The following is a 24,152-nucleotide window of genomic DNA, read 5'->3' as shown; positions in this document are numbered from 1 at the left end:
AAATAGTTGATCTACAAGCTCTCTGTAATAATATCCTTGACAGCTTGACCAAACTTATACAGAAAAACAGCAGCAGACCCAAGTTTCTGTATTTATATTTCTTGCTTGAACTTCATGATGAAAAACATAAAACTGTTCTGAGTTATTTTAACATTAAACACATTCGTCCTTGGAATTGGAAAATGCTAATGATTTCCTATGCCCATATGCTGAATAAAATTAAAAGTAAACAGAGCTAGCATATTTTGGGAATTGCTACTATAGTCATCAAATCAATTAAAAACTCATTTCAAGGTGGTTATTATAGTGGTATTTGTTGCTATTTATATGTCTGAGGGAAAGACACTTATGTAGTGGTATATTAATCTACATATATTAACAATATGCAAAAACCAAGAAATCTTATCCATTTCATAAATGCAAAAATTGGTTCTTAAAGCCTAAAATTTTCAGAATTAACATCGTAAGGAAGAAGTCTTTTCCACATTCAGTTCAGTCACTCAGTCGTGTCTGACTCTTTGCGACCCCATGAATCGCAGCACGCCAGGCCTCCCTGTCCATCACCAACTCCCGGAGTTCACTCAGACTCACGTCCATCGAGTCAGTGATGCCATCCAGCCATCTCATCCTCTGTCGTCCCCTTCTCCTCCTGCCCCCAATCCCTCCCAGCATCAGAGTCTTTTCCAATGAGTCAACTCTTCGCATGAGGTGGCCAAAGTACTGGAGTTTCAGCTTTAGCATCATTCCTTCCCAAGAACACCCAGGGCTGATCTCCTTTAGAATGGACTGGTTGGATCTCCTTGCAGTCCAAGGGACTCTCAAGAGTCTTCCACATTATCATAAGTTTAACATTTTCAAATAAAATTACATGTAAGATCATAAAAGTACAATACATTAATACTAATGTTTGACTGTTTGACTCATACCTATTTGAGTCTTCATTTATTTTCTCAGATTGCCATAGCATAAAAGGCTATTAAAGAATTAATAGTATAGTCTGCCCTAGACAATAGCATAGTTTACTATTTCTAACCTATTTACCAATTTAGAAAGAGAAAAAATTAAATGCTTTTGTTCCAGCCTTACATTTATTATGCTGAATGCTATCCTAAAGTATTTTCTAGAATAAAACTTTTCTAGAAAGTTCCTTGGCCAATTATGGTTTTCCCATGGTTAACAACTTTTCATATATTTAAGAATTTTATCTTTTCAACCACAGGAAATGGTGTATGTACACTATTCTTTATATCTTTTAAGTGTTACACATTTCTTTAGGTTTGAGCCATACCTTGACTAGGAAAATCTCACTTTACATTTGGGGAAGCTTTATACATAGTCCCATCTTTTCCTTGAAAACACGTTAACCACAGAGTACCAAAAGAATTATTTAAATAAAATCAAGGTAAAATTATTGAATAGCACGTGGGAGGCAAAGTCTATTATTTGCTGGCATGCTTACAACTGCCCCAAGCATACTAATGGTGGTCACTCTTGCCCTGAGTCTAAGAAGTGATGGATATAAAAAGCTTCTCTTAGTCTCAAGCTTCTGCAGGATACTCTTAACAACTATGCTGACATTCCTACCTCATAAAACCAAGATCCTTCCCCAGAGGAAGTCTTGCTCTTGGATCCTGTGTTTTGGTCCAAGGCATACCTGAAACCCCATGTACACTTCCTGATTCTAATATCTATGTTGTCCTGCATTTTCTACAGCTCCCCATGAGTGGTGTTTACAGAATGAGAAAGTCTCTGCTACCAACAGATTTGCCTTTCCAACAGATGGCTGTGACTCCTTGCCTTACCTGGTTTAAAACCATTACATTGAATTTACCATCCATATGCAGATTCTAGAGCACCAAGGATTGAGATTTTTGTATATGTTATAGTTATACAAGTAAAAGCATTCTTCCTTATTAGAGTTTTTTGTTTGATCAATTTTTGACTTGTTTGTGGTCTCTTTGTCTTGGGCTTCCTCCTTGCTGGAGGAAGGTCTGTGGTACTCTGAGTGCCTGTCATGCCCACAACCCCATTCTGGTTAAAGCTACTACATCTACAAACATATTTTGAAGAAATCTGCCTGTGTCACCTCTTACTATGTGAAAAAGAACCTCTAAATCTCAGTGGCATTTACTTAGTCCATTCATCAGTGATTTGACTAGAGGATGACTAGTCTAGAATGGGCTAGTGACCCAGCTGGGGAACTTACGCTCTGCATTTTTCTCTTTCCTGAATCCAGTGAACTGGTTAGGCCTATTTTTCCTATGGCAATGGCAGAAGGGCATAAAGATGATTTAAAAAAAAAACCCAAAAAGCAAGTCCCCTTGACTTAGGCTGAACACTGGCATACTTCTATTTCTGCCTCAATCTATTGGCTAATATAATTCACATGGAGCCTTAAGAAACTATCCTTCCTCTTTCTCTTTGCTAGACATTTTCCCCTTTGTCCTCCTCTTAGTTCACGTGAGGATGGCATTACAGTCAGCATACGGTTATCTCTACTTGGAGATCAAATCTATGCATAAAGACCCACTCAATTAGTGGGAAAAAAAAACAAAACACTTCTGGCTTCACCTCCACGCTAGAAAATTGGTCCTTAATCTGACTAATTAAATGCTATAAGTGTTTTTGGGCTCACAGTCAAACTTTTTAAGTTATATTAAAAATTCATCCCAGTTACTATGAAATTTTTGTAGTTACTCAGGTGGCACAACACTTTTATATTAGAATCCCTCCTCCCTAGTCTCTACCACTCGATTCTTGCTCATCATTCAGGACATAGCTCAAATCCCTCTTTGCCATGAAATTTCACTAGGCTTAACAATTCCATAGTAAGTACTCCCTTCTTTGATTTCTCTGAGCATTTACTGCCAATATTCTTACTGCTATTTTCATGTTGGTTACAATACTCCCGGCCACACACTCACAAAGCCTGGTGAAAGAGGTACCCCAAGGAAACAGTGTCCTTTATCACAGACCATGCTTGTTCTCCTCAACCCCAACAAACAGTTTATCTACCCACTGGCCATTGCTGGGCAAGAAAAGCTCAGCAAAATTAGCCAAGTCACACAGATTCTCTCTTGGGAATTTGAACTCTAGAAGAGAGGATAGCAGAAAGGCAGAGAAAAAAAATATATACCCAAGTAGTCACATCACACTAATGGTAGAGCATTTGTGCAGGGGTCCTACCAGCTGCCTTGAATCCACAAAAAGTTTCTGGCCCTTCACCCTCTTATGTTGCCTTGGCATGGATTTTTACCCTGGAGCTCCATGAGATGTCCTCTCTCTTTTTATCACGTGAATTCTAATGAAAACCCTCAGGGAGTCTCTATGACTGGACATGAAAATAACTAAAACACTCTCCATTTATTATATGCTCTCTTGGGTCTTTTATTGCAAGTTACATGTCTTTATAGTTACTGAGACCATCAGCTCTTTGAAGGCAGAAGTATTATGTATCTTCCCAAAGTGGCTAGCACAGTGTTCACACACAATGAGATCCTCAGGGAGAATACATTAAACTGGAGTGACATCTAATCCTATTCTAAAGCTAATTTAAAATTATTCCAAGTGTATTTGTAATATGCCATTTTCAATAATTTACAGCTGAATTCTTTCAGATGTGGGGTGTCCTGTAAGGCTCTTTCCCAGATAGCTGAAAGAACAGAACAGTTTATCTAATTTATTATTTTCTCCTGCATTTAATTTACCTCCACTAGAAATGAAGAATCAAACAGCAACCCTTCTAAACCACTACTGTCTATTCACAGCACCAAATGTCTGCTGACAGAACTTCATTTCTCAGTTCTCTGCACAAATCAAAATCATACCTGGGGGTGAAAAAATAACTATAGAGGCAGAGTGACAAATGAAGGTGGGCCAGAAGATAGCTATGTGTATTGTCAGGAGTTGAAATGCCCCACCACTAACCACCCCAACCTTGGGGCTAGAAGCAGGGGAGGGCGGGTATTACCTCTCTGCTTTCAGCTCCATACTGCTTTCTGACAGAACACTAAAAGCTCATCATATGTAAGTAAACAGAGTAACTCAACAAGGCTTAAGTTATTCTCAAGTCTGTGATGTTTTGACATTTCAAACTATTAATCTTTAATAAAAAAGATAAATCAAAGGTAGGGTACCTTGGAAGTATTTTACTTAGCAATATTCTTAAATTACGTCTCATAACTTTGATCCTTCCTTGGAAGTCCATACTTGAATCTGAAACTTTCATAAATTTCAGCTTTAACTTTAAAAGTACCCAATAAAGATGCAAGAAAGGCAGGAATATATATATATATATTTATGTATTCAGGATCAAATTACTTGTACTATATTTTTCTAATTAAGAAAAAATTGCATAAATATTCTTCCTAATACCAAAGACTATTCTGTGTGTCCTCTCATTAGAATCAAGTCCCTGTATCAGTCATGAGCCATGGTAATTCTAACATTTTATGAAAGGATTGGGAGAAACTTTTTCCACCAATTTCTCCTAGAACATGATTTATTTTCTTCCGGCTTTCATTTCCTGGAGAAGGCAATGGCAACCCACTCCAGTACACTTGCTTGGAAAATCCCATGGATGGAGGACCCTGGTAGGCTGCAGTCCATGGGGTCGCACAGAGTCAGACATGACTGAAGAGACTTAGCAGCAGCAGCAGCAGCTTTCATTTCCAGAAAAACAGATACTGCTTCTTTCTATATAAGCAATGCTATTGCTATAAAACTCAATTTTTCCTCCCATTAGAAAATATTATCTAATCTTTTCATATTCTAAATAAAAATTCACCTTTCAGTGTTTAAGAATTCTAAAATGTAATTTTTCTAGTCTGTGTCTCCATGGCAGTAGACAAGATTAATTTCCATGCAGAACATAAAACAGAACAATTGGAGATGTGATCTAAAAAGTATACTCTAGTAGAGAGAGCTATTGCTTGGCCTGTTCCTCAAACTCTTCTCTGCCTTATGGAGACCCACTCATTCTCTACTTTTAATGCTAGAAGGGCCCAGATAAGCCTGAGGCTTGTGTCAGTCAATGAAACTGTCCCAACAGGACTTTGCCACGATACTCCCCCGCCCCCAGACTTTACAGAAATTTAATTGGTTCTTACATGGTTGTATTACCTTTCTCAGTATCCATCTTACCTGTCACCCATTATATAATAGGCATCTGGTCTGGGTTGGATTGATATAACTCTAGAAGTGGGTCCTGATTAGTATATGTCAATCAGTGTTTCTCAATCTCTTGCTTCTAGATTTTGGTTCCAGAATGGGCAATGATTTTATTGTTCTTCACAGAACAAAATTCAGAATTTTTGTCCAATAATTGAGGGAAAAGATTTGTTCTCTTACTCTGATGATATGGCATCTGTGAGGCCGAGGACCACTATAATTATAGCTAACACACAAAGATGGGCTAAGAGAATCCCAGAGAATTTGATCAAACCACAACCCAAACTGCACTGTATCTGGGCTTCTATCTGTTATGTGAACCAGAAACATTTATTATTTAAACCAGTTTGTGCTGAAGATCATGTATGCATAAAGTTCTCATTACCATCTTTGCCATTAATAGATAGGCCACTTGAGAATAAAGATAAAATGAAGAAAAAAAGCCAAAAAACAACAGGAGAGATTGTTTTCTGGTGATAGCAATGAGGTACCATCTTCAAAGTAAGCTAATACAGTATACTTTATCATTTAAATCAATTTGAGTTGGGATTCTTATACTTGCAAACATAGACTCCTGACTAATTCAGTAGTATTTGTTTTGAACAATTAAGGGGCTCCAAGACTGGATTACTCCTCCATTGAAAGGGCCATTACAAGAACTAGATTTAGAAACAAAAGAAAACAGAAATATTACAACTATCATGATCTTTCAGAACTAAGTTTAATATAACCACTGGTCAGAAAACCTTAACTGAAGTTACAATTCAGGCAAAATATCCAATTTGCTACTTTAAAGGATAGCAGTGACTAAAGTTTATTAAAGAGTTTCACTAATAGTATAGATAAATTTTATCACCATCTCAATACCTGGTTTGGTGCCCATTCTATATGCTCCCATTGGATGATTCTTATCTATTTTATACTACAGTTTCTAAAGGAAGCTTAAGGCTTCCTCTCTTTCCAGCACCATCATGACTAAAAAAGATTATGTGGATCAAGGCCAAAAGCACTGGTGAGCTCCAGTGCTAAGGGCTAAAACTTCCAAAATGACATCTCCATGTGTGTGACATCTATATGGTTTCTTTCTTTTCTCTGCAGTTATCATTTTGTAAATCTCTCTTCAGGTATTGTTTTTAACCTTTCCTGGACTCTTCTCCCAAGAATCTATTATTGTCAGAGGGGTTTTGGCCCCTTCTTCCCCTCACCACCGAGGCTCTGATAAATGGGCAGAACCCTGGGGGAAGCAGACAAGCAGGTCATAAGCTTTAAAATTAACATAGAGATTGAAAGAGAGGATATGTCTATTAGATGATACTTCAATCAGTCTATCAAAAACAGAAAAATCTCAAGAATTAATCACACAAAAAGGATACCTCAACTGTAACAGATATCAATCAGTAAATTATTTAACACTATGAATTCACTATGCTTTTATCATTGTTAAGCCTCAATTCTTCATCTGTATTAGTGGAGATAATATTTATACTTAACTCATAAAGCTATTTGGAGAAGGCAATGGCACCCCACTCCAGTACTCTTGCCTGGAAAATCCCATGGATGGAGGAGCCTGGTGGGCTGCAGTCCATGGGGTCGCGAAGAGTCGGACACGACTGAGCAACTTCACTTTCACTTTTCACTTTCCTGCATTGGAGACGGAAATGGCAACCCACTCCAGTGTTCTTGCCTGGAGAATCCCAGGGACGGGAAAGCCTGGTGGGCTGCCATCTATGGGGTCGCACAGAGTCGGACACGACTGAAGTGACTTAGCAGCATAAAGCTATTAGAAAAATAAAGTGTAAATACAGTTCCTAGGCTTACAGTAAGTATTTAACAAATGTTAAGTATTAAGACATACATTACAATGGCCCTTATTATATTGTAATAGGATTATCATATTTCTTTTAGTAGACTGTGTGATTATAGAGACCACAACTAATTTATATTTATGTGTGTAATATTTAGCAAAATTAGGAAGCTTTCAATAAACCTATGTTCAATACATAAATAATTAAACGTTTAGAGTTGAAACTTCTATTGAAGGAGAATGAGAAAAGGACTTTTCCTACAATAGTTAAGCCACATACAAATCATATTTAAACAATCATATATAAATGGAAATAACAATGCAATAATGTAATAATTTTCAAGATTTTTGCTTTGCATTTCTACCAAATTCAATTATCTTATCTCTGAATCTGAAATAAAGGTAATATGGACAACAAGAAAAGCAAGCACTCATCCAGTACGTACACTGCAGGCAGATTCTTTACCAGCTAAGCCACAACGGAAGCCCCCAGTATGTAGAGAATAAAGTAAATCAAGGTGATCAAAATGAGAATCAGGAAACAGGGCTAAATGGCTTTCCTTCCCTTTCCCTTGGTTTTCTGCTCCTCTAGGAAGGAACTTAAATTTACTTCAGACGTAAGCACCACTTCTCTTAAACTGCTGATATGGAAAGCACTAAAATGCCTGAGGAGTGACAGAAATAGAAAAGCTAACAAGGGCTGTGATTATATGCTCCTGGACCTTTTTATTTATAAGGAACCATTTCTTTCCTTGTCTCCCAAATCTCAATCATCCCAATTTCTTGAAAATATAAAATATTAAAGATGTGTATGGAGAAGGCACTGGCACCCCACTCCAGTACTCTTGCCTGGAAAATCCCATAGACGGAAGAGCCTGGTAGGCTGCAGTCCATGGGGTCATGAAGAGTCAGACATGACCAAGCGACTTCACTTTCACTTTTCACTTTCATGCATTGGAGAAGGAAATGGCAACCCACTCCAGTGTTCTTGCCTGGAGACTCCCAGGGACGGGGGAGCCTGGTGGGCTGCGGTCTATGGGGTCGCACAGAGTCGGACACGACTGAAGCGACTTAGCAGCAGCATGGATCCAAAAAAAATTTTTTTCCTTCAAAATGACAGTACTGCAGTCTCATAATTTTAAACATTATTTGCAAAGTGTATAGCCCATGAGATGGGCTTCCCTGGTAGCTCAGCTGGTAAAGGATCCATCTGCAATGGAGGAAACCCTAGTTGGACTCCTAGGTCGGAAAGATCCTTTGGAGAAGAGATAGGTTACCCACTCTGGTATTCTTGGGCTTCCCTGGTGGCTCTGCTGGTAAAGACTCTGCCTGCAATGCGGGAGACCGGGGTTCAATCCCTGGGTTGGGAAGATACCCTGGAGAAGGGATAGGCTACCTACTCCAGTATTCTGGCCTGGAGAATTTGATGGCCTGTATAGTCTACGGGGTCACAAAGAGTCCGACACGATGGAACAACTTTCACTTATAGCCCATAAAGGCTTGAAAGAAATGAAAAACTAGTAGGGGAAGGCTTATATTTTGGGGGAGTTTATGATCTGTAAATAAGCCAAGAAGATCAAACATAATATACTTTGTATATTCTTGAACAACCAAACTTATTGCATATCTTTAAAAGGCACTGGAAGTAGACTTTTTTTTTCTTTCAAAATACCAGTTTAGTTTTCAAACTTAAAAGTTTATTGTCATTTCCCCCTGTGGCTTCTGTACTTTCCAATGATTTTTATGAGGATAGCTGTTTAAATTTGAATCTCAGAAAGGCATCCTGTTTTGAAACTTAAAATGTCCTTGGCATTTAGAGTATCACTCATTTAGGTGCATTTCATAAACTTGGAAACATTAAAATTCTAACTAAGATGTTGAAGAAAACAGTAGAGTTACTAAAAGAGGTTTTAAACAAATCTTCTCTAGTGATTTAATTTTCTACACAATATTACATATATTAATAGTACACAATACTACACATATTAATTTTCTACACAAATAGTTTGGGGATGCTCAGTTTGAAAATAAAAGAAACTAATTTCTCAAATTTCTTTTATACTTTCTCTAGCAGGTGATAATGTTAAATATTTCTTTACCTAGAGGGTAAAGCGTTCATAAAGCTAGAGACCTCTGTCATAAAGTAAAAATCATATTTTTCAGGGGGAAAAAAAAAACCAACAGGGTCACCAAAGGTCTTTTTGTTTCTTTCTGCCAGTTACAAATAGACAAAATGTAAAATAACTCTATTAGAGAACAGGATTACTGGATTTGTGGAAGGAGACAGAGAAGAAACTTTAGTGGAGTTCAGTCTTTCCTCTGATTCTAGCTTTCTGGCTGTGATGCTTGATTAGAGGCCACTGCATTTTCCACTGGCCTGTGAGAGACATGTGATTAATCTTTGGTAAACTGAACTATTTCCAAATGGATGCCTGGTGCATAATTTCATACGACAGTACAAAAACAGATTTTAAACCTGTTCTCTAAAAAACAATTAGCAAGTTGAAACCCTCCTTGCCATCCCTATCTAATCCACCCTAACCCTCTGAGGGTCTGCACATTAGGACACAGTCTAAAAATTCTTGAGCTATAGAAATTCAGCAGTTTAACCCTTGGGTTATGGAATTCTATATAAAAAAAGATCCACTCAAGGACTGTTGTTAAGACCTAGGGAAATATGTCTAGAATTAAATTCAGTTTTAAAAATTAGAGCCCTGTATTCTGCGGGCTTGTCTGAGGATAATGATGCAAGTGGCAAGAAGCCTTCTGTGGTAAGATGAATAATCATCCCCTCTGCCCCTAGAAGAGTCCATATTTTAATTCTCAGAATCTGTGAATGTATTACACAGCAAAAGAGATTTTGCAGATCTTGAGATAGGGAGATTATTCTAGATTATCCAAGTAACCCAGTGTAATCACAAGGATCCTCATAAGAAGGAGGCAAGGGATGAGAGTTAGAAAATGTTAGAGACAGAACAATTAGAAAATGCTATGCTATTGATTTTGAAGATGGAAGATGAGGTCATGAGCTAAGGAATGCAATGGGTTCCAGAAACTAAAAAAGGCCCTGGAATACCTTGATTTTAGCCCAGAGAGACTGATTTTGGACTTCTGATATAGAAAACTGTAATATAACAAATTTGTGTTGTTAAGTCGCTAAATTTGTGATAACTGTTACAACACAGTAAGAAATGCATACATCTTCTCTAGTAGCTTTCCAACGTAAACCACATCAGTGGATATTCCTTAACACTAAAAGCGGCCCTCATGTCAACATTGAGGGATTCACTGAACCAAAGAGACCCAGAAATAGAGAACCTTGTTGGGTAAATCACATTTAAATGACTGCTCTTTGGTATCATCATAAATTTTTCCTTAGCCAAAATGTGATTTAACCAGTGACAGAATCTGGAGCAGACCTTAGGACAGTGAGTGAAATAATTCCATTCTTACTTGAGGATCAGGACACGCAAAGTTTGCAGGAAAGGGCTTGTTCTGGCTCAGTATGTGGTTGAAGCAAGAAATCCTTCTCATGCCATCACTTTCCAAGAGAAAATTCCACCTCCACCCAAAGATCCCTACAATAAAATCACTATGAGATTTGAATCACAGGCTTGTGCTACTCACACAGGAAAAAGGGTTTCCATACTATAGAAATCAGGGTAGATCAGCTATAGTGACATTTGTATCATACACTAAAAACACTATCTACCATACAGAGATACCCATCAATTTTCAAAGCAACACTGGATGGAAGCAACAGCATCAATAGAAACCCTCCCTTGTGAATAAATCACATATTCTGGTCATGATACTTAGAGAGTCAATTCCTAGGAAGGTTGACAAGAAGTTCAGGGTCCCCGCAGAGGAGAAAGGGGTCTGGGTCTCTTGAGGAGATAGGGGTCTGGAATTCTCAAGGAGGAGGAAAGGACAAACATTTTTTTCTATATTCCTTAGTCTTAGTAAGGATTCTGTAACAACAATGTATCTTGCTTAAGGATATGTTTCTCCCCAACAAGAACCTTCTGACTAATCCTGTTATCTTAAGATGTATGTTGTGGGAGTGGGTCTGATAAAAGCATATAAGGCCTTGCTAAGACTAGTGAGGCCGGCACTCTCTGTCCCCCTTCTGATGTCTATGTCAGAAGCTTTCTCTCTCCCTTTTCATACTTTAATAAAACTCTGCTACACAAAAGTTCTTGAGTGATGAAGCCTGGTCCCTGGTCTCGAAGCTCAATCTTCTGCTTCAGAGATCACAAATCCGACATCATTCACCATAAACTATCAATACAATGAGTAAAAATGATCTTGTGGACTTAGTAAGGAACTCCGAAAATCTCAAGACCTAGCACATTCCGAGTTTAGACAAAAGTCATACTTGATCTATTTGACAACAGTTAGGAATATTTGAGAATTAATAGATTTGTGACCTGGTTTTCTATGCTCAGCTTGGTGAAATGATTTATATTAATTCACAGAAATTCTAGTTATAATGGAGTTCTCAGATTAATTCTATGTCAGAAACAACTATAAAATTAAAAATAAAATATATAAAACATCTCTTTGAAGACAACTGATACAGACAGGGTTTGAGGAGCTATGATTTCCTGAGAAGAAGAGAAACATAACAAGGAGAGCTCTAAAGTCAACCTGGCCTTTTCCCTGAGGCATTTCTAATTCACAAAGTGAAGGAACTGAGTCTCAGTAGAAAGTATAGGCTCACTGGGGAGAGGCAAGAGAAGACAGGGTTTCACCCAAAGTGATTGAAGACTGACAAAATTTCAGTGGAAGTGAAAGTGACTGAGAAATTTCAGTGGAAAGGAGTGACCGAGAAGTCATTCTAAAACTCTATATTTGATTTTCCCCTTGGAAAATCTGTGAAGTTTTAATCTGGATATGCAACAGACTAACAAAACAGTAACTATGAGGCCACTGCAGAGCAGAAATTCCTTGCTTGGCAGACAGAGGATTGGAATTCAGAGATTGCTAAACGAGAAGCTGCAACACCCAGACTTTGATGTGGGACCCCAGAAAGGCTATGTTTATGGAAACAAATCTGCCTGAAATAGACCTGCCTGAATAAAAGGAACACCGACCTTTATAATGATCAAGGTGATCTGCCTGGACTCTGCCTCCCAGAAGCTTAATCTCCATAATTGTTCATCACAATCTCCAGCATTCAGTAAAAAAATTATGAGCCATACTAAAAAAATAGGAATGAATGATTCAAATGAAGAGGAAAACAATAATAAAAGTAGGCTTACAGTTATGGGAGTTTTACTCAAGTATGTTACAATAAGGGCCTCCCTAATGGCTCAGACAGTGAAGAATGCTTACAATGCAGGACACAACAGTTTGATTCCTGGGTTGGGAAGATCCCCTGGAGAAGGGAATGGCAACCCACTCCAGTATTCTTGCCTGGAGAATTTCATGGACAGAGGATTCTGGTGGGCTGCAGTCCATGGGGTCACAAAGATTTGGACATGACTGAGCCACTAACACATTCACTTTTTCATGTTACAATATATATGTTTAATATGTTTAGAATAAGAGAAAAAGAAGGAAAATTTCAGCATCGACACAACTTCATCAAAAGGAATCAAACAAATTCTACAACTGAAAAAACTGTATTTGAAATTAAATTATTCTCTTCTGCCTCCAGAAAGAATGGTGAAGATAGTAACAGACCATAACTCCCTTGAATTAGGGAAAAATATCAGATACATCACAAAAACTAAAGTTTTAAAAATATCAGAGACTTGTGGATGCAAAGAGGAATTGATGAATTAAAATACTAGAGAGAGAAGAGCTTCTCCTGGGTAAGCTGAATTCTCCAACTACTTTTTTCTGAGTATCTATTGAGTCTGCATGTCCCGAGAAGAAGCCTTACAGAAGGACTCTAACAGCATAAAGAGGAAACAAGTGGGACTTTAGACATTTGTGTGATATAGAATGAAGCCCCAGACACAGAGCTGGGTGGACCAGGAGAAAAGCCACTCAGCAGAACTAGCCCAAAATGCTAATCCATATAATCAGGAGCAAATAAAACTATGGTCGTTACTGGTCACTAAGTTTTAGAATAATCTACTGCATGGTAATAGATTAGGTAAAATTATAAAATTCCCCTGATGTAGGAAGATGATTCAGATGTATGTAGTGAAAATAATTTTTAAAACTAAATAAATAACAAACACAATTATATAAACAAATACACAATCAAATAATCTGTTGACTAAGAAATAAATATGGTGCTATGATAGACACTAATTATGGACACTTTAAAAAGATAAGTGATAAAATAACATTATGTAAAGTTAAAAAATAAACTTGAAAATCTAGAACAAAGATTTTTCTAAGCAAATTTAAATTACCAAAATATCTAAAGAAGAGGTAGAAAGGTACAATAACCACAAACTACAGAATTGAGAAAGTAAAGATCTATCATTTTTTAAAAAGGAAATAAGTCATAAGCATGGTAAAAGACAAAATTTTTCCAGTTCCAAGAAGCTAGTCTAATAAAAATTTCAAAATTGGATGAAGGTTCAACAAGGTCCATGCTACTTAGGAATATCAATGTTTACAGCATGCATATTCCAAAATAAAAATAGAAAATTAAATACATTATTTATTAACTAGCAAAAAATCAACAAATTTATCTAGGTATATCTATCATAATGCATTAACAGAACAAATAAAACAATGATTCTTTCATACACTTAGAAGAGGTATTTGATAAAATTCAATTCTCATTCATAATTTTTAAAATTCAATGTTTTGGAATCTATGATAATACAGCAACTTCTTTAACAGAACTTTCAGCAAGAAACATAATTAAAGGTACAACAACAAAAATGCAAAAATAAGACAAAGATGCACACTACTATAACTACTATTCAACATTTTGCTGTCAGTCTAAGCAACAAAATAAGAAAAATAATATATTACAAACACTGAAGAAACAAAGTACTATCACTGTTAGATTATATGAATTTCTACATAAAATCGAGAGAGTCAACTGATAATGATAAGTAATGAGTCCACCAAGATGTATGTATACAAAGTCAATATGTAAACACATAAAATTAATTCTCTAGTTTACATAGTATATATAAAAATCCATATTGGGTGCTACAGGGACTAGATTCTGCATTTAACCTAAGAGGTGGGCATTATATCTGATAGTTCTATCTGAATCACATGACTGGATTTTAGGAGGAACAGTCCCCAAAAGAGCATACGCTGAAAGGTAAATAAATGTTCAGCATAATGCTCAGGGACCTCCTTGAACTCCAGATCTAGTTGTGCTTGGCACAACTATATCCTTACTGTTCTAGTACCACAAGCCAACAGTTTTAACTGGTGAAGGTGGTTTGAATTGAGTTTCTGTCCCTTGCAACTTGACATTTGTAAGTCTTAGTTGATATTCACTGGCGAGTTTACAGTTTTATTTATATAGATCACACAATGTTTCACTGTTCACATGGAAAATGTTTTATAGCTTTTTGCACAGCTGTAAAAAGGGATAATTTTTCCATTACATTTTCTGTTATTGCTTTTGTGCAGGAAAGCTATTTAATGTTACTATGGAATTCCTGCTACATCTTTTGGCATGTTTGTATCTCTGTGTGTGTGTGTGGTGGTGGTTTAGGTCTGTGCATGTATAATGTAAATATAAAGATTGAGGCATTCCTTATAGATAGAAGCATTCTAACCCCAGATTCTAACATCAGGAGAACTGGTATAAATAACCACTATCTCAAATAGGGGCAGTAACATCCAAGGCCTCACCTGCTCACTAATACTGAATTGGAATATTTTACATTGCTTTCCTAATGCCATATTCTTATACTCCTAACAGCTCTCACGCCCTTATACTGAATGATAACTTTAAAAGCTTGCGGGAAAGGACTGAGTTTTACGTAGTACTTACAGGGAGTGGCCATTGTACTTCAGTAAAACTGTGGAATTAAACTATTTAAACACTTTTGTTAACTTTTACTGAATTTTCTCATGTGAAGCTGATTATTCTGTGTGGAACACTTAAACTATGGTCACTACATTCAGTTCAGTCGCTCAGTCGTGTCCAACTCTTTGCGACCCCATGAATCACAGCACGCCAGGCGTCCCTGCCCATCACCAACTCCCGGAGTTCACCCAGACTCACATCCATCGAATCATTGATGCCATCCAGCCATCTCATCCTCTGTCCTCCCCTTCTCCTCCTGCCCCCAATCCCTCCCAGCATCAGAGTCTTTTCCAATGAGTCAACTCTTCGCATGAGGTGGCCAAAGTACTGGACTTTCAGCTTTAGCATCATTCCTTCTAAAGAAATCCCATTACTTTGTAGCTAAGATTTTATACATAAATTCTGAAATGTTTTGGCTTCCAGATGCAACAGAAATTTGTATCTGCTGCTGCTGCTAAGTCGCTTCAGTCGTGTCCGACTGTGTGTGACCCCAGAGACCGCAGCCCATCAGGCTCCCCCGTCCCTGGGATTCTCCAGGCAAGAACACTGGAGTGGGTTGCCATTTCCTTCTCCGATGCATGAAAGTGAAAAGTGAAAGTGAAGTTGCTCAGTCGTGTTCTCCGACTCTTAGCGACCCCATGGACTGCAGCCTACCAGGCTCTTCTGTCCATGGGACTCTCCAGGCAAGGGTACTGGAGTGGGGTGCCATTGCCTTCTCCAAGAAAATAACATTAGATCTATCTTTTGAAGAATATTTATACGAGGGTCTCAGAACCCACAAATTACTGCATCAGGTGTCAGCAAATTTAAAAACCAGAAATTTGTATACTGGTTTTTAAATTTGCTGACACCTGATGCAGTAATTTTGTGGGTTCTGAGACCCTCGTATAAATATTCTTCAAAAGACAGATCTAATGTTATTTATGAAGGCAAAGCCTTGTACACTTTTTTTATCATCAGGGCAAATTTATTTTGCTTAGATCCTACTAAAACGCATTAACCAAAGCCAGGCATTTATTTGTACACTTCCTCACAAAATAGTTTTAGCAATGACTCCCCTGACACACACCCAATTACCCTAAATATATGATCAGGTTCTTTATCTTCCACCATCCCCAAGGTGATGTCTGATCACCTTGGCCTGTCTTCAGCAAGAATCCTGCTTGATTTGTTTAGCCAAAAATCTCCCTTACCCCTAACGTTTCCCTCTCAGCAATTTTCCATCCACTGACCCTCACCTTGTTCCCACTTGCCCATTCTAAACACAAACTTGAGCTCAACCTCTCTACCCCCATGCAAAATTCGATTGCAATGATCCTATCTATACCCAACTCCATGGTCCTGAATAAAGTCCGCCTAATCATCTTTAACAAGTTGCATGACTAATTTTTTTAATTTATGGCATGCTCTATAACCCAAGGAAGCCCAGGAGAAAATTCAGAAGACCTGAGTCTACTAGAAACGACACATCGAATACATGTCTTACTTAAAAAAGTTTTCAAGCTGTAAATACACTGTATTATTTATAAGCATGGTATTTTTAATAAAGTCCCTTATTTTGTGATGAGTTCCCTAAACACAGCGACTTTCATTTTTGCAGGTTTTTTTGTTTGTTTAGGGAAAAGCGCCCTCCACCCCGCCCCCCTCAACCCCCATCTTAGCCCTTTTTAGGAATCCTTTTTAGGAACCTTCCCTAAGCCTCCTGCTGGCTTTAATACTCATTTTTTACCCCTCCGTGCCTGAGTACAGAACCAATACTTGGTATGAATTTGGCTCTGGGGAGTGCTATGTTGAGTGACAAATGGATGAGGATGAAGGTTTTATTGAAGCGTCTGAACCGCATTTCATTTTCCGTGTTGCTTTATTTGTTCCTTCTAGCCCTCAGGATATTGAATTTTGTGGGCTCCAGTTGGGTCGTTGGTACTTCAGGTCTTTAGTAATAAGAAACATAATCTGCTTTTCCCGTTAGGTTAATATCCTCATTTGTATTAAGGGCGGCTTACTCCGAACTGTTTTACATAGTCTTTTTTCCAAACCTCCTAAACGAACACATTTTCCCGTTGAGCACTGGCACTGCTTCAGCGGCCTCCGGTGACCTCCTGGCTTGGCAACCTGCACCCCACTCCACAGGAACCAAGCCTGGACTCAGCGGGGCCTCGAGCGCCGCCGCCTCCCCAGACCTTCTCTCCCGCTTTCCCTCCCATCACTCGGGATCCAGCTTCCCTCCAGCCGCCTCAGCTGTCTGCGACAGCGACACCCCCTCCTCCCCTCCTGCGGCTCCCCCGCCAGCTCGCCGCGCCAGACAGCGGGTAACCGCCGCCTCCGCTGGGGCATCCCGGCTCCACAGGCCTAGCGCGCTCCAGACACCTGCCTCTCACTGGCCACCGCCGCTGCCCCTCACCCGGCATCCCTCTCGGCAATTGGCCCCCGGCCGTCGCTCGTCATCCTCGGCCTCGCCTCGAGTCCCGCCTCCGTCGCCGGGTCATTTAAGTTTATCACAAATAAATAAATAAAGGAGGAAATAGAAATGCGTAGAAAGTAAAAGCAGTCGGGAGGGGGCGGGGGGCGTGGAGAAAAGGGGGGGGGCGGAGGAGTAGACAACCAAACTTGATTATGTGTGTGTTGACCAATCACGACTCACCCCAGTCCAGTCTGACGGGCTCTCTCAGCCAATTGCCTCCTAACTCTCGGATCACTGAACAACGAGATATGACTGACCTCTCCAGAGTGGGCAAAGGTGCGGCAGAGGGTGGGAAGTGGGAAGACTCTTGACCAATCACCTGTTAACAGTCCTCTGAGCGAAGTTTCCATGATCCAATGTGTGTCTGGGATAGCGGATTGGGCTTCTCCTAGTCCAATCGAAGCTGGTAGAGATGAGGGAAGAGGCAGATGGGGTGGGGACAGGTGAAGGGGAGGAGGAAGAGTGTATTTTGTTTATGGGCGGCAACCTCACGAGGGGCGTCCCATCCTTATTGGCTCATTGAAGCGAAGAGTGGCATGAGAACAACCCAATAGTAGGAAAAGATAGAGGGTTCGCGATGTGAGGCGCCCAATGTGGGCCTTCTGCCGAAGAGGTAGGGGCGGGGGGAAGTTTAGGAGTTGAGGAAAGAAGATTAAAGAGCGCGAGGAGGTAACGCCAAAAACTCTAATTTGTTGTGAGGCGGGCGGGAGGGGTGTGTGCGTGCCGTGGGGGACGGGGCGTCTGCGAGGCGCTTGGGGTTGGGGGCGGCGGGACGGGAAAGGAGGGGCGCGGGGTGGGGTTGGGGGAGCGAGTTAGAGTGGCGAGCCCGCGGGCCGTTGGTCCGCAGAGCGCGCGCCCCTTCCCCCGGGCGCCCCGCCTCGCTCCCCCTTCTCTAGGCGCCCCTCCTCGCGCCGGGCTGCGGCGGCGGCCTCGCCCGACCCCGCGCGGAGGGAGGGACCGCGGGAGGGTCCTGGGTCCTAGGAGCGGGCGGGGCGTCCCGCAGCTGGAAACGAGTCTTCTGCCTTCTTCTCTCTATTCCCCGCGCCTGGAGTTGCCGCTTCCAAGAAGAGGAGCTGAGGGGGACTAGCCTGGGCTCAGGAGCTACTAGAGGCGCCCGCTTGTCTTCCGCCCCCTCCCTTCTCGCCCTCCCCCCGCTTGCCGTGGCTCTGGCGGTCTCTGGAGCGTCTTCTGAGAACTGGGGGGCGGGAGGGGTCCTGGCCCCAGAGTCGCTGGACGCCCCTCCAGACGCCCGAGCTACCGGCCGCCGCCTGCTTCGCTGCTACGACTCTAGAGGAGGGGGCTTGGGAAGGGAAGACACTCCTTTCCTTCTTTCTCTCCTCCTGTGGGCCCCCGTGGAAACATTAAAAAGAAAAAAAAAATGCTTACGGTTTTCAATAGCCGAGAGAAACGGTTGGAAGCTTTTTAAAAGTTTGAAAGAAATGCACTGTTTTACATCGTTTAATGCATTACTATCCGTGTGGCATTCTGGTCTTTTCCCACCACCCGCCCCACGCCCCGCCCCTCTTGAAGCTGTTATCCTTTTTAAGGATGCTGAAGAGGCAGGAGGCAGGGATTTTCTAAAAGTTCTATTGATAAACACACTTGCACAAACATATGCTAGGCACACAAACTATAAACATGAGCGGAAAACACAATATGGCGTACAGCTACCCTACCTAGCGCGGTAATCCGCTGATCTCTTAAGGCAGCCCAGTTGAATGGGGTCAGTAGGAGGATGACAGTTCTCCAATAAAAATCTGAATGAATCAGGAAGTAATTTAGAAGCAGCCGGTGGGTTAAGTACTGTCTTCAAAATCAGCATTGGCCCAAGATAAGTTGAATTTGTTAATGTTCTAGACTTGTGAAAATTGTCTCAGCTGCTTAGCATTAGAAAAACCGAAATGTTGCTCAAGTGGAGTTTTCTTATCCTGTGGTCATGTGCAAATTTCAGCCAAGAAAATGAACAGAGAACAATGTTTCCAAGCAAACTCTGTTCTAAAGTTACTGTTGTTGGTATTGAAAGTTTTAAAACATGAATTATGACTGCTTTGTAAAAAAACTTCTCCAGCTTTACACATTAAATAATCTGTTATAATTGTGCATGCGTGCAACAAATTCATAAATGACTTTCCTATCTGTTGCTCCTAATACCATACACCCTTCGCTATCACTTGGGAATAGTTAAAATAAACCCTTCCACCCCACCACACCCCCACGTATAAATTTGATCAGTCCAATTTTGACCAAGTCCTGCATTTCCCTTGTTTGTAGGAAAGAACCACAGCAACAATTTACATTATTTTTTTAAATGCCCTTGTTGCTCTTTGTCATTCTTAATCAGAGTGTATCGAGTGCACATATAGTACATGGTAATACCATTCATTGTGTCTTCTTGGGAGTAGTCTTGAGAAATTTTGAAGTTGCCCTTGAAGAACTGCTGATGTTACTCATTGTTTAGCTGTCAAGGCTTAAGAATACATGGTGCTCAAATAAACAGATGAGAAGAAAAAAAGTGAGTTTTCTAGAAATATAATTAGCTGCCCAGTGAGTTTAGCAGTTGGGTATTTTGGGCTTTGTAAAATCAGATATCATAGACCAGGGGAATAAAGGCCATTTGCTTATGAAGATCAGGTGACAAGTTAACTGGCTACAGCCTCCAAAGCAATACGCCCTTTCATGGTGAGATCCCAGTTTTAACAGACTGAAGAAAGAAGTTTAAAAATTGTCAAATTTTATCCAGTTTTAGGAAGAAGTTTTTGTGCTTACCTGTTTAGTTCATTTAAGGTGCCAGTATTTTAAAATTCTTACTATACCAAGAAAATAGGTAGTTAATGCGTATACTAGCTACTAGTAAGTGGCTACTTTGAGTTTAAATGGATTACTAGAGGAAAGAACGATTTACATGTGAGGGTTATAATTTTGGTGTGTGTGTATGGTGGGAGGAAGAGGGACGTTCAGAACTACTGTTAATGTGATGCCAGTGTCGGAAGTGGTCAGCAAGTTTTTGAGGTTTACAAATATCCAGCTACTCTTGTTGTCAAATTAATATAACTTTTATTACTCCATATAGGAATAAAGTCCAAAGGTGGGGGAACATTTTAAATGAATTACTTTTATCTCAGTAGTCAGTCTTCAGGGACTTACTTGGTGGCTCAGACAGTAAAGAATCTGCCTGCAATGCAGGCGACCCTAGTTCGATCCCTGGGTCAGGAAGATCCCCTGTAGAAGGGACTGGCAACCTACTCTAGTATTCTTGCCTGGAGAATTCCTTGGACAGAGGATCCTGGTGGGCTACAGTCCATGGGGTCGCAGAGAGTTGGACACAACTGAGCCACTGACAGACACAGAGTCAGTCTTCAGGAGACTTTCCAACCAAATTGGAATTCCCAGAAAAAAATTAGGTCATTTCAGAAGATTAATAAAAGATACAACTAAGTTCCTGTAGAAGAATCTAAAATTTATAAATGAATTATAACTTATTCCAGATATTTTACAATAAATGATAAGAGATTCTTCAAAACATTTGGAATATAGAAGTGTAGCTTAATGGGCTCTAACTTATTCTCTGAAATAATTTGTTTCTGAAATGGATATTTAAATTCATCTAACTGTTCTGGACATTGTTCTAGACACTTGGGATGTGACAGTGAACAAGAAAAAAAAATTCTCTGCCCCTGTGGAGTTTTCATTGTAATGTCACATACACATCGTGTATTTAGATTACTAGAAGAAGGTTTTTTTGTATGAAACTTTAAAACCTAGCTGTTTTCTCATTTCAAGGATCAGGGAGGTGTTCATCAACTGCCAATGATAAGAAAGGAGGACTTTACAGTACTTTATTGCTGATTTGTACCTTTTGTTATTGTCATGAAACATTCTCCATACATTTCAGTAGATCTTTTTAACAGATAGGGTTTTATTTTTAAGCATGCCTTTGAAATAAATAAAATATTACTTTATATTAAAAAAAATCTGTGTCTTGGAATTTACTCTGAAATTCCTATGGAGCTTTTGTCGGCAAATTATGGTAAAACATAATCTAGAATATCTTAATTTTTTTAGTTAGTTTGTTTTAAGAATATGTCTGAAAAATCAAGTACCTAAATCTTTTTTTCAGTTGTGGTTTTTATCAAGAGAAGATGGAAATTTGTTGTAACTAATTTATAGGTGACTTTAAAGAGAGAAAAAGAGAGAGGCCTGCAAAAAAAATGCTTTGTTATTTAAACCTTTCCTTCAAACTACAAAAGCATTTGATTGGCACTTCTCTGATTTAATAGCCCATTTGTAATTCAAGAGGAACATTACAGAAGATTTTAGCATTACTTTAATCATTTAGTCTGTAGGTGTAAAAATCCTAGGTTTCTAATTGAAGGAAACTTGGTGCCTGGTTAAGGGAGTAGATTTAGCAGTGAGTTTGTTACTTCAAGTAGTGGGTGTCTCACTTTTCCAAAACCTAGTTCACAGTTCTCAAATAACAAGTTCTGATTTTCTTATTTTTCTCTAACACAGTGAATTTTATTTTGTTAGTCAAATATGAGTTCACACAATCCTACCTCCAGTTCTTCCGTTCCCTGCTGTGAAGAGCTTGAATTTCTTTACCTACACTAGATCTCTATGCTAATTTGTAGCAGTAATCAACTCTTCGAGAAAGAGTACATGTTAATACACTTCAGGGAACTTTGAGAGTGCCTGTGGCTATTTGAGTACAGACCTGGCAGAATCTGAAAGCTATCAATAGGAAGGAAGATTTAGGACAAAAAACAAGAGTGTAGCTAATAGAGCGTATTGTTTCAGCTGAAATCTTTTTTAGAAAGCAAAGAATGATTGATAGAATGTTAAAAATGAGGAACTTTTTCTAATTCTAGTAAAGATAGTTGATCAATGTGTGTTTATGTGCATGTAACTATATATTTATATGTGATCAGTTTTTGAATAAAGATTTATTTCAGTCCTAGATAAATAATTCTAGTCCTGCCTTGTGGTAGGCATTCAAAGTTCCCAGGTGATTTTGTTGAACACACTTTGTTACCTACCAAAATTTTGCTCTGAGTAACAACATAGTAAATTTTGTGTTAATTTTGGCTTAAAATTTATTTTTGAAACTTTTTTGCTTTGTTTTGGCCATACAGTACACGTGGCCTGTGGGATTTTATGTCTTAGTTCCCTGACCAGGGATTGAACCCGTACAGTGGAAGCAAGGAGTCTTTACCACTGAACTGCCAGGGAAGTGCCAAGGAAGTTTTTCAAAGCATGATTACTAAGCAGCACATAAAATGAATAAAATCTGAAGTGAAGAATTGTTCTAACCCTGGATTGACATAATAAGATAGTTGCAAGTTTGAAAAAGAAGTATTTCATAGAGTAAAAGATAAAATCTTGACATCTGACAAATTTCAATAGTAATAAAATAATGACTAATTCTATTAATATTCATATTTTTAAGGTAAGTGCAAGTATGTCTACAGTGCATTTTAAGTCAAAATTTGGGGTGTTATTGGCTAGACACAGTCATTTCTTTGCCAGAGATACTAGGCTGTGTAAAGGCTAACCATCTGTCAAGTGATAGAGAGACAAAGAAAGGTTTAATATATACTAGCCTAAAATTTCCACAAACTTGTTTTGAATTGTATTGTCATTTTGTTTTGGCCTTCATATTCTGTGTTGAGTATGTACTGGGTCAGTCACCCCACTTTGTTTTATGAACAAACTATTCAAGGTCTAGATAAGGTTATTGTTGCAGCTGATCTGATCTCGAGGCAGGATAAAATATGTTTTGATTTTGTTTCAGTGTAATGATCAAAAGCTCACAAGTGGGCCACCCATTGGCAGTTATACAAGTGACTTCAAGCACACTTATTTTCACCCACCCATTCTGAATTTTGGGTGTCTTAATTCTTTTGCTTTATATATTGAAGCTTCATATTTCAAACCCATTCCTGAGCTATTGGGGGGGATGGGGAGAGTAGCAACAGGAATCCAGATTGCATGTTTTAGGTGCAATATGGTGAGATGTGAAACTGAAACAGCAGATTGGTGAGAAACTTTAGTTTCAAACAAATATAAACTCGTTTGTTTAGTGAAGTCATACACAAAACAGTAGTCTCTATTGACAGGGCAATTTTTTTTTTCCCGTAACTTCCACATCATGAAGTCACCATTGTTGTTTGGGCCAGCAGTCTGTTTCTGAGGTATCATGGAAGAAGAAGAAGCCCTAATATTGCTGATTGTAATGATATACTTAGATATGCCAGGCCGAGGAATTATTTATAGCAGTGCTAATTATATCAATAAAAATAGCAGTATTAATACTGTGAGTGTCAAAATCCATTCTTGACAGTATGAGGTAAACAGAACTATAGTCAAACAAAGCAAGCAGCCTGTCTCTACTGTCAGCTCATGAACATACACTTCAGGAAAAATGCACACACAGTTTAAAGAATCAAGTAGACTGCTTTAATCTCTTTTTCAATTACTTTTGACCTTTTTAAAAAAATGTTTTCTTTTAAATAATAATAAACAATAATTATTTTCAATTATTCACACAATATTAAAACTCAGATTTTTAGTTTTGAAATTATTGGCAACCATTTTCTTACTGATATTTGTTTCTAGAGACTTATTTATTTATATATAACAGTGCTTTATAAATTATCAGAAATTCATTTTCTTTGTACTTCCATTTTGGGGATACAAATTAACATCACAAAAGGAACCTCAAACAATTTACAAAACGAAACAAACCCCATCACTAC

General features: G+C 39.0%; 1 protein-coding gene and 1 long non-coding RNA gene across 17 annotated transcripts in view; one reads left to right on the top strand and one right to left on the bottom strand.

The window, feature by feature from the left end:
- Positions 1-16,781: 16,781 nt before the first annotated feature.
- Positions 16,782-17,540, bottom strand: LOC133253880 (uncharacterized). The gene is made up of 2 exons (XR_009738487.1): positions 17,341-17,540; positions 16,782-17,051 (listed from the first exon to the last, which is right to left on the bottom strand). It is a non-coding gene; the product is annotated as an uncharacterized LOC133253880 (long non-coding RNA).
- A 362-nt stretch (positions 17,541-17,902) lies between these two features.
- The window catches only part of ZBTB20 (zinc finger and BTB domain containing 20), an 865,788-nt gene continuing 859,538 nt past the window's right edge, over positions 17,903-24,152 (top strand). For 8 of the 16 annotated variants that reach the window (XM_061427533.1, XM_061427538.1, XM_061427435.1 and 5 more), the window contains exon 1: positions 17,967-18,069. The gene's annotated coding sequence lies outside the window, so the exon portion shown is untranslated. Of the gene's footprint in view, positions 18,070-24,152 lie in introns of all 16 variants that reach the window. The other 8 variants (XM_061427574.1, XM_061427517.1, XM_061427544.1 and 5 more) reach the window with 5 other exon arrangements.

This window comes from Bos javanicus, chromosome 1 (assembly GCF_032452875.1).
Source record: "Bos javanicus breed banteng chromosome 1, ARS-OSU_banteng_1.0, whole genome shotgun sequence".
NCBI lineage: Eukaryota > Metazoa > Chordata > Mammalia > Artiodactyla > Bovidae > Bos > Bos javanicus.
This window is presented reverse-complemented; position numbering and strand designations above follow the sequence as displayed.